The 14191-nt window shown below is 40.3% G+C and overlaps 2 non-coding genes across 2 annotated transcripts; one reads left to right on the forward strand and one right to left on the reverse strand.

Moving 5' to 3' along the window:
• The first annotated feature begins 7994 nt into the window (after positions 1 to 7994).
• On the forward strand, positions 7995 to 8067 carry trnar-ccu (transfer RNA arginine (anticodon CCU)). Its single transcript has one exon. It is a non-coding gene; the product is annotated as a tRNA-Arg (tRNA).
• A 5464-nt stretch (positions 8068 to 13531) lies between these two features.
• Positions 13532 to 13604, reverse strand: trnar-ccu (transfer RNA arginine (anticodon CCU)). Its single transcript has one exon. It is a non-coding gene; the product is annotated as a tRNA-Arg (tRNA).
• Positions 13605 to 14191: the final 587 nt, after the last annotated feature.

Genomic DNA, 14191 nt, shown 5'->3' on the forward strand with positions numbered 1-14191 from the left:
AAACTTCGAATTGTGAGTACATTGTATACCAATAGAAACAAGAGTGTCACTGTCATACCTAATGTACCCAATGGTGATGATTTTGCCGATTTAGAAACGCTGAAAACTAACTTAAAAAACAAAGACAAAGAAAAAGTGGTCGGAGCAGTCGTGACGGCAGCCGACCTCACCGGCGCCATCTTCATTGAGGTAGCAAAGTGCTGTTATTGGATAAACATCATGTGTGTATTAAATAAAACCTGAAACTAATAAGTGAGGCTATAAACACCATAAACAGGAAGGTTTTTGGCTGTCTTGTTTGTTTTTAACTAAATGCAATGAAATGAGTGAGACATTGATGTCACACAGTAGCGTCTGGTCTATCAAAAGGTGGTCTGGCACTCAATCCTGCCTTGATTTTAGGTCCTTATTTTTGGGGGTTTATTGGGCCGTAATTTGTCTTACGGAATAAGACTTGAAACTAGCAACCGAGACCATGAACTTGTTTCTCATAGTCTTACTCCAATTTGATGTGTCACCGCTTGCTGGAATGAGTTGAGATCTATGGTACATCTGGACTGCCTTTACTTCTCAGACCCCGATGCCATTTTGTATACGACAAGGTTGCAAAGCAAACTTTGCACAGACGACCTGTGGGGGTCATTTTACATTTCACCGAGGAGCCTTGTGCCATCATAAGACCCATTTCCATGTTTCCAGACGATTAAAAGGATACCCTGCTGATCCAAACAAACCCCGCTTTTCTTTCAGACCACATCTGGAGCAGATTGCTATGATTTAGTGGTGTCTGAAATCTTACTGCCTTTGTTGTTTTTATGTTGGTTTTTTTTTTTTTGTCAACAAGTTAATTAGATGTACGACTGAATTTCATCTCACTGCATAAAGGGCCTCGGTCTTTCAAAAGAACTGCCATCGCCACCGCCAATTTTATTCTGTCCTATTCTCGCAGCAAATTAGAAAATGACAACTTCACGAGGATTGATGATCACGAATGCAGGCTTGAGTTTCAGAACAGCGGGAGAACTTTATTCTAATTGCTAATGCGGTTTTGTTTGCCCCAAAGATTACTTTGATTAATAAGGAGAAGACAAACACAACTTAAACATGAGAAGCGCTCAGCGGGATAATAGCAGTGAGACTAAAGTCATACGTACTTGTATGGAAATCAAAATTAAAGTGTCACCCAGTCTTAAAAAAAACAAAAAACCTATATAATTACACAAAGTGCATCATATCCATCAGACCCAAACTGGTCAGTTTTCACAAAATTAAACACTCCGACTCCGAGATGAATGTTTATGATGCTCAAAAGTCTGATCAACTCCTCAAAAACATTAGCTCTGCTCGCTTTGATTTCTTAATCATCTTTTGCTCCATCTCTCCTCCCCATCACCATTTTTCCACCACTGACATCCAGACAGTTGGTGCTGCCATGTTCCTCACAGCCTCATTTTTCTTCTTCTTCTCTTATTCTGCTAATATATTAAACCTCTTCTTCTTCTCCTGATACATATTCGCTCTTGATTGCGGCTGCCAATTAGCCGGCGAGGCTGTGGCAGTTCATCCATCTGACTTAAAGGTTTCTTGCCACTAATTTTGACGGTCGGGTCAAGTAGCGGAGGGGCCCATTAATTGGAATAATGAAGTCTTCAGTGAGTGATCATCAGTGACTTTAGAGTGCTATAAATCCTTTAAAGAAATCATCTCTTTATTTTTAATGTTTGGCTTTATCGTCCAGCCGGCTGCTGGAACGTCTCATTTATCCAAGACTTAATAAACATCATACATATGATTTCTCTTTCTCTCCCTGCTTTTTCACTCCAATGTTGATTATTCGTATTCCTTTGCTGCCTCTCTCTGTAGCATTTAATTTGTTCTCTTCCCTCCTCCTCTGTTTCTTCCTCTGCCTTTTTATACTCGTCTTTCCTTCCCTTCACCGTCTTCCGCCTTTAAATCCAAGCTATAAATGTCAATTTTTCTTGTGCTTTAAGATTTATTATTTGAATTGATTGTACCCCTTTCATATTTGACTGCATTGGACAACATTCTGTGTTTTTAATGCAAAACCAGACACATTATATATCGAGGATTTGTCGTTATTGGAAATTTGTGGCCGATGTCCCACTCCTCAACCTCAGCAGGTGCTGCTAATCAAATGCACTTGAGTAACTGATCATAAGCTGGTGTGAGCACCTCTATAAAAGCTTAAGCTTTTGCAACATTCAGGTGTGTATTAGCACAGTGCCACAACGTTTAGATAAACTGCAAAAACCCAGAGAGCTACATCTGAGACTCTACAGGCCTCATTTAGCATGTTCATGACAGTGCAACTAGAAAAAGACTGAACAAATGTGGCTTGGACGCTTTTCCAGGAAATAGTCTCTTCTCTCTAAAAAGAACACGGTTGCACGGCGTAGGTTTGCAAACTTGCATCTGAACAAACAACAAGAATTCAGAAGACAATGTCCTTTGAAAAGACGAAACCAAAGTGGAGATGTTTGGTCATAATGCACATCATACCAGCTGTCAGCATGGTGGTGCAGGTGCTTGCTTTACAGCCACAGGACCTGGGTACCTTGCAGTCACTGAGTTGGCCATAAAAGTATTCTAGAGTCAAATGTGAGGACATCTGTCTGAATCTTGGGCCAGGACAAGCACAATAAATATAAAACAAAATGATAAAGAAAAGAATCAGTGTAATATGTCGTGGTCCTGTTTGAAATGCTGTTGTAGGACCTTAAAAGAGCTGTGCATAGATGAATGCCTGCACACCTCAATGACCTGAAGCAAGGGAAGAGTGATCCAAAATCCCTCCACAACAATGTGACAGACTAATAGTGTCACAGAGAAAGCAACAGTCTCAATTATTTGCTTCTGAGGGGGGTTAAACAATATGTTGTTGTCCTTCTCAAGCTATATTTATCTAATTTTAAGATCTGGTAAGGACAAGGTTTTTTTTGTTGTTGTTGTTTTATGCCATAAACAAAGTCACATTCATGTCTGTCTTTCTCTGTTTTCATGCTATGATCAGGCTGCAGAAAATCAGACTGATCAGTAATCGATGAGAAACATTCCAGATTTGGACTTGCTGGCAGAATCAACAGAGGCATGAGTATCAATAAAATCTCAGCCTCAGCTTTGCTGCTTATTTCTGCCTCCTCCCTCCTCAGCATGCTCCCTCCTTCCCTCCATATCTCACTCCATTCCTCCTCTGCCACTTCAGGTCTATATTTGCTGCTTGGCTGGACAAATAGAGGATCTATCTGTGCACAATTTACTGGCCGCCGACTGCTCCCATTCATTCTGTTGCCAGATGGCAGACAGCTTTAATAACCAATGTAACAAATAAACTGCAAAGGGGACAAGCCCAGGATCCTTCTACATACATACTGTAACAGGCAACCAGGCATGCCGATGCAATCACAGACCTGCAGACGGTCACATCCTGCAAACGTGCACCAGAAAAGTGCAGAAATAAATTTAAAAAAAAGGAGCGGAAATATGTTTATCAGTTTACAATGAAATTGTTTGGCTACAGCAATAGAAAATACATGAATAAAAAAAATAATAATGATAATATGATATTTAATATACACAAGTTTTCACTTTCTTCATTATGTTTGTTTTATTTTGTATTCATTTGACCAACGATTTTTTCCCATTTAATTATATTGATAAGGTTATTAATTTATGAATTAAAATGTTGGATTTATTTAGGGTGTGTTTAAAGAAAAACACAGAAAATACATAATTATGGCTGAATAAATGTAGAAATGAAAATGTGAGTTAAATGAAAGGCGTAAACAGGGGAATAAAAGGTAAATAATTTTTTATTATGTGTAAATTTAAAAAAAATCCTAAGAAATTGAAAAAAAATTCAAACCATTTTTCATGCAATGATTTTTTATGATGCATTTAATGACATTCACATAGTCATTTATTCCCCAGTTTTATTTACTATATTGTTAATATTGTAGAAATGACTAATGTAAGTAGAGATTTTTTTTTTTTAAAGAAAGGTTTTTGGTGTGAAAACGTCCAAAATCGATATGTTAATTGAAACGATATTATATTACAGCGCTAATATCTGGTGTTTGCTCTTGTCAGAAACGTCTTAAACTGATGAAACCAACGTGTTTGCAACCCAGACCGTCAAACACTGCCGTCTGATCACAAGTCAGTGGCCTCACACAGTGCCTTCTTTAGCATTGGAGTCATCAGCGGCTGCCGCACTAAATGCTGCGAGCTAACAATCCTGCAGGATTGTGCAGCAGCGTCATCACTTCTCACAGCAGTTTGTTTCTTTTGGGAGCTTTCTTCTCATTTTTTTTACTTGTGTTTTCTCTTAATCTTTGCAGGTAGTTTATATAATATTCACAACATTAACCATGCACATGGAAAAATAGTACTTAGGGGTATCCAAAGGGTCCTGACCAGGCGTCTGTCTATATGTGATAACTGAGACTCATCACAACATTGTGAGGATGCCTTGTGAGGATCTATCACATACCTGGAGCTTTGTCAACGGCAATATTTTAAACTGTACCCTTTAGCTGCTGCATGCAACGCTTGTTTTTGGTTCTTTTGAGTTTCATCATTCATCAGTGTAATCTCCCATTCTGTACTGCTAAATGCTGCACAGCTTCTCGAGCTAACAGACCTGCCCTTAATCTGTTTAGACTGAGGTAGAAACTTTAACTAATCTGGGCAGCCAACATGTTTCATTCGGTTCAGATGAACTCAAATGTCATAAACAATCTCAAAAATGACTTTTAATATAGCTGAGGTTTGTTTTCGGTTCTCAATTAGAAATGCGTCTCAAAAACTAATCAGTTAATTTGTTTGCGCTGTCCTCGTGCTATTTATCAACCTCAAACACAATGCTGTTTAATCTGTTTAAAATATCCATTCATTCACCTACAGTATCTCCGAGTCAAGCCATCAGTCAGTTCATCTTTTCATATATCAATCTCCAGCGCTGCGCTACGTGGCCGTTACTCACAGTGACAGTGAAGAAGTGACTGCCAATAAGCCCAACAGTGAGTACATGTCAAAGACAGCTTACACCAGCCTGTGTGTGACACTGCTGGGTTTCAGACATGAAAGATGAACTCGATTCGGCCCTCTGACAGCGGGTGTAAAGCCTCTGTGCTTTCGGGGCGTGGCCCGAGTCAAATTGTTCATTTTACCTCTAATCGTGTCATTTATCAAAAAGCTGCTCAGCCGCGTCAGTAAGTGCAGTTATGCTAACTAGATCTGAGCGAGGCCACGGAGAGTGCCAGCCATCAGTCAGCTTTGCGGGGAGGGTCGAAAGCACGTGGGAGATGCAGCAGGTACCAAACAAATATTCTCAGGGACGGTTTTAAAATGTATCCTTCTGGAAGCATCTACTAACACAGATTTCAGTGTTGTTCATGAGTCCTTGAAAGGCCCCAGATGACGACTTGTATTATCTAGCCTTTGAAGTGCCATTAAGAAAGGCACTAAATACAGATGTCTTAATGCACGATCAGTCATCCAGGTAAGGAAATTGCCAAAAGGTTTAATCTAAAGAAGAGGGTGAATTAGTCCCTTGGATGAGTAACGAAATGTGTCTCCCACTGAAAACGCTACGTCCAGCTTACCAGAATCAACTTTTTGTAAATGCAGTTGTGTTCAGAAGTTTCCGTCCATTCATCACAGTCATGAATGCCATGGTAGTTTTGGGTTTTTAATTATTTGTTGTACAATGACTTTAAGAAACAAGAATTGGGTGCACAGGATTGAAAGTTTTTTGGATCTTCTCAAATTATGCCATATGCATATCCCAGATAAAAAAAATCTGGGATATTAATCTGGTCAGTTAAGTAGCAGAGGGGGGTTGTTCATTTCAGTTGCCTTGCACTAGAGGGGCAATAGTGTGACAACTCCAAAATATGACTGGTTTTACAGCCACTGATATTTTTCCCTCCAAGTTTTGCATTTATCTAAGCTCAATGTCACTACTGCTAGCATGAGGCAATACCTGGACCCTGCAAGAACTTACACAGGTTGTCTAATTCCTCCTGAACTGGACTGCCTGTCATTACCAGAAGGTCTCAAGAGCATGGAGGAGATTCAAGGAGACAGGTGGTTACTCCTGGTCCAACTCCTGGAGAGCTGGACGGGGCCATAGAAGACCCTTAATCCATGAGCAGGTCCAGTATGTTCTCCTTTGTGCAGGGAGGAACAGGATGAGCACTGCCAGATATCATTGGCTGGCCCAGAGGCTGACCTGACCTAAATCCCACACAACATGTCTGGGATATTATCATTTGTGGATGATGGGTTGATATAATAGGAGCTTCTTCTATAGGTCTTGAGACCATAATTGTATTTGTACCTTGTAAACTTGTAAACATCTTTATTCCTGAGCATTTACACGAGAGTCTGTGAGGATGGACTCACTTTTGGAGCCAGCCTCAAGGTGAATACTAGAGGAACTGCAGGTTTTGACACTACCTGAACTAACAAAAGGTTTTCATACTGACCTACAAAAGCCTTTGGTCCATCTTTAACTCACATCATCCTCCCAACAAAGCGGCAACTCGAGCAGCTGGGTTATGTGTCTGTATCCTCCCACAGGGCTCTTATTCAGACAGTATCAACCCATGGCAGAGCAACACAACACAAACACCAGTCAATTTACCCATTTTGCATCCAATTCTCAGCGATGATTATGAGCCGCGTTTGTGCAGCTGATGGAGAGATTAATCTTGCTTTGATAGAAATATGTCAGTTTCTGCAGGCTGTGATGGATGTGATTTATCACTCCGGACAAATCTGTGCACGAACGTTCCTCCTCCTGACAGCTCTATCGTGGCAAGAATGTCCCAAAATGTCACCTGTTGTATGCAGACTGACCTTCTAATTTTCTAATTCAATTTCGAGAACTCCCCTACCCACCATATCATGAACCAGTAATAACAATTACACACCGTGACTGGCTCCAAAACCTGCAATTCCCCCACTTTAAATCAAAACCCAAGTAGTCTTTTATTAGGCTGCCTGGTTAAATCAATCTAAATCTAAGCATAATAACTCTCTAATCAGGTGCTGGGGAGAATAATAGGTTGTCACGCTCGAGGAAAAATAGGCAATCATGGAATGTTTTCTTTAATTAGGCCGACTAAAGTAGAAGGGCACGGTGGGAGCGCGGGACACATTCATCATAGCCAAGGTGGGAAATTACTTCAATTACTCAGGAAGGGGAGAGTGAACAGAATTACAGAAGTCAGAGAAGCAGAAGAGAGGAGACCGTGATCTGCAAGGAAGTCCAGATGACACCGCAGGGCAGGAAAGGCGAGGGCAGAGGAGGGAAGGAGTGAGGGAGCAAGAAAGAAGGAGGAGAGGAGAGAGGAAAGGTGGAAGGCTTTCACAGTTAAGTTGCTGAGTATGTATGGAAGTATAGTGCCATGTGTCTCTTTTCCTTTGTTTGTATTTGTAAGTGTTCTTTAATATGAAGGAAAAGTCCAGTTTCAAATTGTTTCCAGGCATTTTATGTCATCTCTTACATATCTTAAGTTAGTGAAGCTTCTTTTACATTCTGTGCTCCTACTGAATCGTATTAGGTGTGCTCCAGTGTTGTCTCCTTTTCCTTCAAAAAAGCAAACAGAACAAGGAATGAAATTTAAGTTACTAGAGTCTGAACTTTCACAATAAAATATCTGGGCTTATCCACTCAAATCGATCGCCAATGGCATCAGGACATTGGGGGGGGGGAGTAAAGATGCTGAAATTAGTCTCCAAATATACTTGGATAGCTGTTAATATACTGACTGGGCACTTCATTGGGTATGGCTTGCTCATTCTGGCCTTCTTTAAACTTCAGAACCGTCTTAATTCTTCATGACACAGTTTCAAAAAGGTGAGATTTTGTTCCATGTTTACATGAAAACATCACAAAATTTCTACAGATTTGTCAGCTGCAAATTCATGATGTGAATCTGCTAGGACCACCAGCAACAAACAGAGCAGCCCCAGTGGCCTAATGGATAAGGCACTGGCCTCCTAAGCCAGGGATTGTGGGTTCGAGTCCCATCTGGGGTGATTTCTAGCAGAGTGGCGCAGTGGAACCGTGCTGGGCCCAAAACCTAGAGGTTGATGGATTGAAAACCATCCTCTGCAAAGCTTTTTAGTAGTTGTCACTGGAATGGAATAGTTCATTTATACACTCACTGGACGTGTCATTGCTAGTACCTGGTTGGACACCTTTAATACCTTGTGGTACAGATTCAACAAGGTGCTGGAAGCATTTCTCAGAGATTTTGGTTGACATAACAACATCACAGTTTCTGCATGTTTATCAGCTGCACATCCATGATGTTAATCTGCTGTTCCTCTGTAAACTCCAGGGATCATTGAAAAACGTCAGTAGATCAGCTGTTTTTGAAATACTCCGACCGACAACTATGTCAGATTCAAAGTCAGTTTAATCCCCCTTCTCCTCCATTCTGATTACTCAGTTTGAACTTCAACCTAAGGAATCATAAATGAGGCAGTTTTTAACTATCAATTAAAAAACATTACACTGAAATAAAATTTTGGGGATAAAGTGCAGAAGAAACAAGGAATGTGGAAAGTTTTAATGATGTTAAGCGGCAAGAAAAAAGGCTGAAATCACAAACTAAGAGGAGATTTAAAAAAGAAAACGCAGGAATGGACAAAAGACAACAAATAAAGAGACAATCCAGTGAAAAGCAGAGTAATGAATATAAAACTGAGCAGAAAATAAAAAATAAAACTGTTAAAAATAAATGAAGAAAGGCAAACTCCTATTCCAGTGGCTGTACAAAAATCCACTATCATTTATCCTCAAAATTGGACCCCTACCTACACGTTCAACAACCCTCCGCCACCGCCACAGAGCTCCCAGCGTCTGTCAGCTTTCCCAGAATGCAACGAGAGAGCCACTGAGCAAGCAGTAATTCCTTCCGAGATGATGAGATAAACGGCCTCTTACTGTAACTGGATCTATTGATTCGGACGCCGCTTTGGCAGGTCGTGGATCCAGTTTGTTCTGTGACTGAAGACCTGCCAGCTCGGCTACCGGCCACGTAAATACAGAGATTATGACTTTTGATAGCTGCGACTCATTGGCTGGCTCAGTGCTCAGCGCAGATGAAGCAGCTGCCATGACGGTGACAGGCACAGAGGCGCTTTCTCCCGTCCTCTAAACATTATTAGATACTCTGACAAATGAACACAAAAATGTCTCTCCTAGACATTTAGAAACGAAGATGAGACAACGCAGAAGCGTTTGGACTTCAAGATATTTCAAACAAAAGCACCTGAAAGTCTTCAGTCTGAGCCAGAGCCTTTGGAGCTTCTTCTGGAGATGAATTTAAAAAAAGAAACCTATACACTGAAAAACAGACAAAATAAAAGGTTTATCTTCTAATTTTCAGAGGTTTCAGTGGGGACGGGCCTGCCAACCACTGTAATCCACTTATTCTTGGCTGATGACAGACGCTGTTGTCTACAGCAATCAGTGACTATAAAAGCAACCTACACCACAAATAATCAGGAGCTTCACTTCATCATCAAGCACCAAGAAGTGACTGAATCACTGAATCAGCAGCGCCGTCTCAGCTGTCTCTTGTTAGTTGGCTCCATCGAGGTTGTGCCTCGCACACCGCACACGCTCAATCTTACAGGTGTTTTATGACCTTTTAAATTGAGCGCTCATTCATTTCTACCTGAATACTGCATTTTAATTTAAAATGCATCTATTTTCATTTCTATCTCCAGTTCTTGGATTTTAGCGCTGGACTTCACTAGAGTAGATTTGCATGAGTGATACAAGTGAAACAAGCCGTTTTAGCTCCACCCTCACTTTAACCCCTTAACCCCTCAGCTCAGGTACAAATATCAGAAGAAAATACAAAAATACAAATAAGTACAATCAATGAAAAACAAAGTAAGATAAAGATAAAGTTTGAACTATGAAATAATTGCGAGAAAATTTATTTATTTTTTTGAAAATGAAGCGTTTAATTAAATCTTCTTTTAAAAAAAAAATTAAATTTGCATTTTAGTTTTGCTGAAAAACCTGCCAATTAAAAATCTTTAGCCCTTCTTGCTAAGTCCTCCAGGAATCCTCACCAACCTTTCTGACTCTAATTCAGTGTTTAAACCGAGTCAGAGCTCTCGGGTCATCAGGTGCAGCTCTTAACTATTCCCAGTTCGATTTAAGTGTGCTGAGGCTGCTTTCTGAGTTACTGAGATCAGTAACAACAGTGAAAACTGTGAAAACAGGAATCCACAAAAGTACAAGGTTCAAACCTTCAAAATAAAACAGGATGAATAACACATTAGGACCAATGCTGAACAAGATGATAGAGGCAGGAGCACACAGGAGGAGGAGGGGGGACAGGATTACAAAAGCCTGGAGCAATGACAGTACGTGTACGACAGCATTTTGACTTCTGTCATTTCTTTATTGGCTGTGTGTTTTGTTACAGTTACGAATGAGTTTGTTGAATTCCTTATTTCACTTTTCCCTGACTTCACGGACGGAGACTTGACAATACATGGGTAACACCGGGATGTTCCCCTGTTTAGGCGTTCCCTGTTTTATTTTGGTAGCCTTAGTGTTTAGTTTTAAATTCCTCAGTCCCATTTTCTTGATTAGTTTTTATAGCCCTCATTTCCATTTAGCGCTCTTTATTCCTCTTAGCCTTTGTTAACTATTCCTTAGCTTGCTGTGTTCCACAGTATTCCTGTGCTCTTTCATGGATTTTGGTTTTCCTTCGGTAAAAGACTTTAAATTAATGTCCGCCTACAGCTCTGCATTTATGGTCCTCTCTCTTTCTTAAACATGACAACCATGAGATAGAAAACTAAAATCCTGTTTGTTTACGTGCATGACCAAGAACTGATCATTCTGGGAGGCACAATCGCAAACTGGAGAGAGTGTAAACATCAGTATTTTCAGCTTTAATCCCAAACGTCGTCCACAGCAGTCCTGATAGCAGCAGAGAGCAGAGAGGGCTTCTGTCAGTATCACACTGAGGTGGTAATCAAGCAGGGATCTGAGGGGATCGATAAGAGGATTGCACTGTGCTCGTCAGGCTGGAGCGATCCATCATGACCTGATAGCTGGTCAATGGCAGAGCAGCCTCAACCAGATAAGAGGGAGAATTTAGCTTTTTAACTTCTCAAAGGGTGCTGGTGATGCTGCTGTAGAATATTTATTCCTCCTCCAGGTTTACCTCTTAGTTTTCCTCCAACATCTGCTCATTTTTTAAACCCTCCTTCTCATCTTTCTGCTTGGCTGACCTGAGAGCTCCATCATCGTCCTCATCATCACCATCTTCACAGCCAGCCCATTTTTTTGTCATAAAGGCAATAAATCATTTCAGCTTTCATCTATTGTTATTGATGAATGACCAATTATTTGTCATCTAATACGTTGACAAACGATGACCCAGGCAGACGGATCAACTTCTTTCCCCCCCCCCCCAACTCCTCCTTACTCGACGGGCTGACGTGAGGCAGGACAGCAGTGATGGATTATATCCTTAAACTGTTATTACACGTATAATGCGGCGCTCAAATCTGACATCTCACTTAGTCCAGGTTTCCCACCCTTTAAATACTGCATCACAGAATAGCAAAGAGGACGACAGAAATCAGATGTGAATACTTAAAACATTTAAGCTAGGAAGGCTGTGTTTACCCCCTAACAACTGCAGTTTGATATAGAGCCAGTCTCAAAACCACAGCTCTTCTTTTAGTCTGTCCTGACTGGTTCTTAAATTGGCTTTCTTTAAAGCAATATTGTCAAAGAGGAACACAGTCTTCTCTGTCAGTTTATATAGTTCACTTGCATAAACCATATATATAGTAACCAGTTAACCCTCCCTTTTTAAATTCAATTCAGTTTTGCTTACATAGCGCCAAATCACAACAATAGTTGCCTCAAGGCACTTTACTGTGTATTGTAAGGTAAAGAACCTACAACAATGCAGACCCCAACAATCGCAAGGACCCCGTTGAGCAAGCACTTGGTGACAGATGGAAGGAAAAACTCCCTTTAAGCAGGAAGAAACTTCTAACAGAACCAGGCTCAGGGAGGGAAGTGACAGCTGAACCCGGGAAAATCAGGAGGCTGTCTGACAACTCTTAGTGAGAGAAAAGAAATAGCAATAGATTATAAACATAATGAAATCATGAATGAGGACAAAGTTCTAGGATCAAACTGCTTTACTTTAAAAAGCAAGAGGAGATTTCAAACTGTCAAATATCACTACCGTAAAATTAAATGCTAACATTAGACAGTGCATGGATTTATACTGCAATGGAAGTGAATGAGGAATTTTGGCCTCAAAGGTGTCGAGAGGGAGTATCAAAAAATGTTATTACAATGAAATCGTTTTTGTTGCTGACATGTCCAAGACTCTGTTGTTTCTTTCTTTTTTCTGTTTATTTTTTGTTGTTGTTGTTTTCGTTTAAAAAAAATTAGTAATTCAGATAATTAAACATTTTTAGGATTTTAAATGGTTAAAATCCTAAAACTAATTGAAGGTTTGATCATTTTGATTGTGGCTCAAGTTGGATTTCACAAATCTTACTAAAAAGGAAATTTCTTGCAAAAAACAAATCATGTAACACAGTTAAAATGATTACTAAATTAAAGCAACAGGGGAAAAAGAGGGCACAAGGGTTCAAGGGGGTAAGAACACATCAGTAGCTCTGAGGTTTACCTGTTAAAGGTCCGTGTGTGGTTAAATGTATTGTAATGTGAGGCTACAACACATTAGAGTTCACCACAATACTGCTATAAAAGAAGAGAGAGGGATCTTTTTATTTCCTTCAAGCCCCATCTATCACTACCTTCCTCAGGATTTCCACACGAGACGCTTCGACTGAAGCTTGAAGCTTGAAACTCGAACATCGAATCAAATTTCTATGCAAAGAGAAAAACTTTTACTTTGAAACCATGGATCCATCCTGGTTTGCATCAATAGTTCAGGATGCTGGTGGTGAAATGCTGTGAGGGACATTTTCTTGGCAAACTTTGGACTGCTTCATTTGGACTGAGCGTCATTTAAACATCACAGCCTACCCGAGTATTGTTGCTCGCCATCCCTTTATGACCACAGTGCACCATCTTCTGATAGCTGCTTTCAGTAGGATAACACACCATGTCACCAAGCTCACATCATCTCAAACTGGTTTCTTGAACATGACAATGAGTTCACTGTACTCCAACGGCCTCCACAGTCACCAGATCTCAATCCAGTAAAGCAACTTTGGGATGTGGTGGAACAGGAGATTCACATCATGGATGTGTTGCCAACAAATATGCAGAAACTATGTGATGTTGTTGAAATGTTTCCAGCACTTTGTTGAATCTGTGCCACAAAAGATTAAAGCAACTCTGAAGGCTAAAAGGTTTCAGAGGTACTAGCAATGACCAGTATGAACTATTTCCATTCTAGTGACAACTACTAAAAGGCTTAGCAGAGGATGGTTTCGATCCATCGATCAGCACGCTTCCGCTGCGAGTCACCCCAGATGGGACTCGAACCCACAATCCCTGGCTTAGGAGGCCAGTGCCTTATCCATTAGGCCACTGGGGCTGCTCTGTTTACAGCTGGTACAATAGAGCACCTTTGGTACATTGTGACCAGCAGCAGAACAGCCATTTAGCTGCCAAACTCACTTGTCTTGTCTTTGGAGATTCATGAAACCACATGTGGACCAGAGAGAAACTGAGATTTGGATCACTGGGTTGAATTACATCAAACGTTATTCAGCATTTTGCTAAATTTTTACCAGTTCTGAAGGCAAAAGGAGGTCCAACCGAGTACTTGAAAGGTGTACATAATGAAGTGGCTGATGAGTGTAGGCATAATTAGATTTTATTTCTCTATTTATGTCTTGGATATGTAATTGACTTTATAGCTTATTTAATATTGTACGTACCTGAAAACTCATTTCTTATGAGATCAGTGTTACTGTGCATGAGCCCTGACTAATAGGCTTAATTTTATGGGAGCAAATTTTGCATTTTTGTGACAGGCTGCTAGTAACAAAGTGCCTAAAAATACAATTTAACATGCAATTTTCTTTGCTAAGTTATTATTATTTGTTATGTGTAGCCACACTAATTCATCCCCTGAGCTAGAAGGGCTTTCACAAACAAAAACAACTTCCTCTGAAAATG

This window comes from Pundamilia nyererei, unplaced genomic scaffold, assembly GCF_000239375.1.
Source record: "Pundamilia nyererei isolate P.nyererei 1_Seehausen unplaced genomic scaffold, PunNye1.0 scaffold00085, whole genome shotgun sequence".
NCBI classification, from domain to species: Eukaryota; Metazoa; Chordata; class Actinopteri; order Cichliformes; family Cichlidae; genus Pundamilia; species Pundamilia nyererei.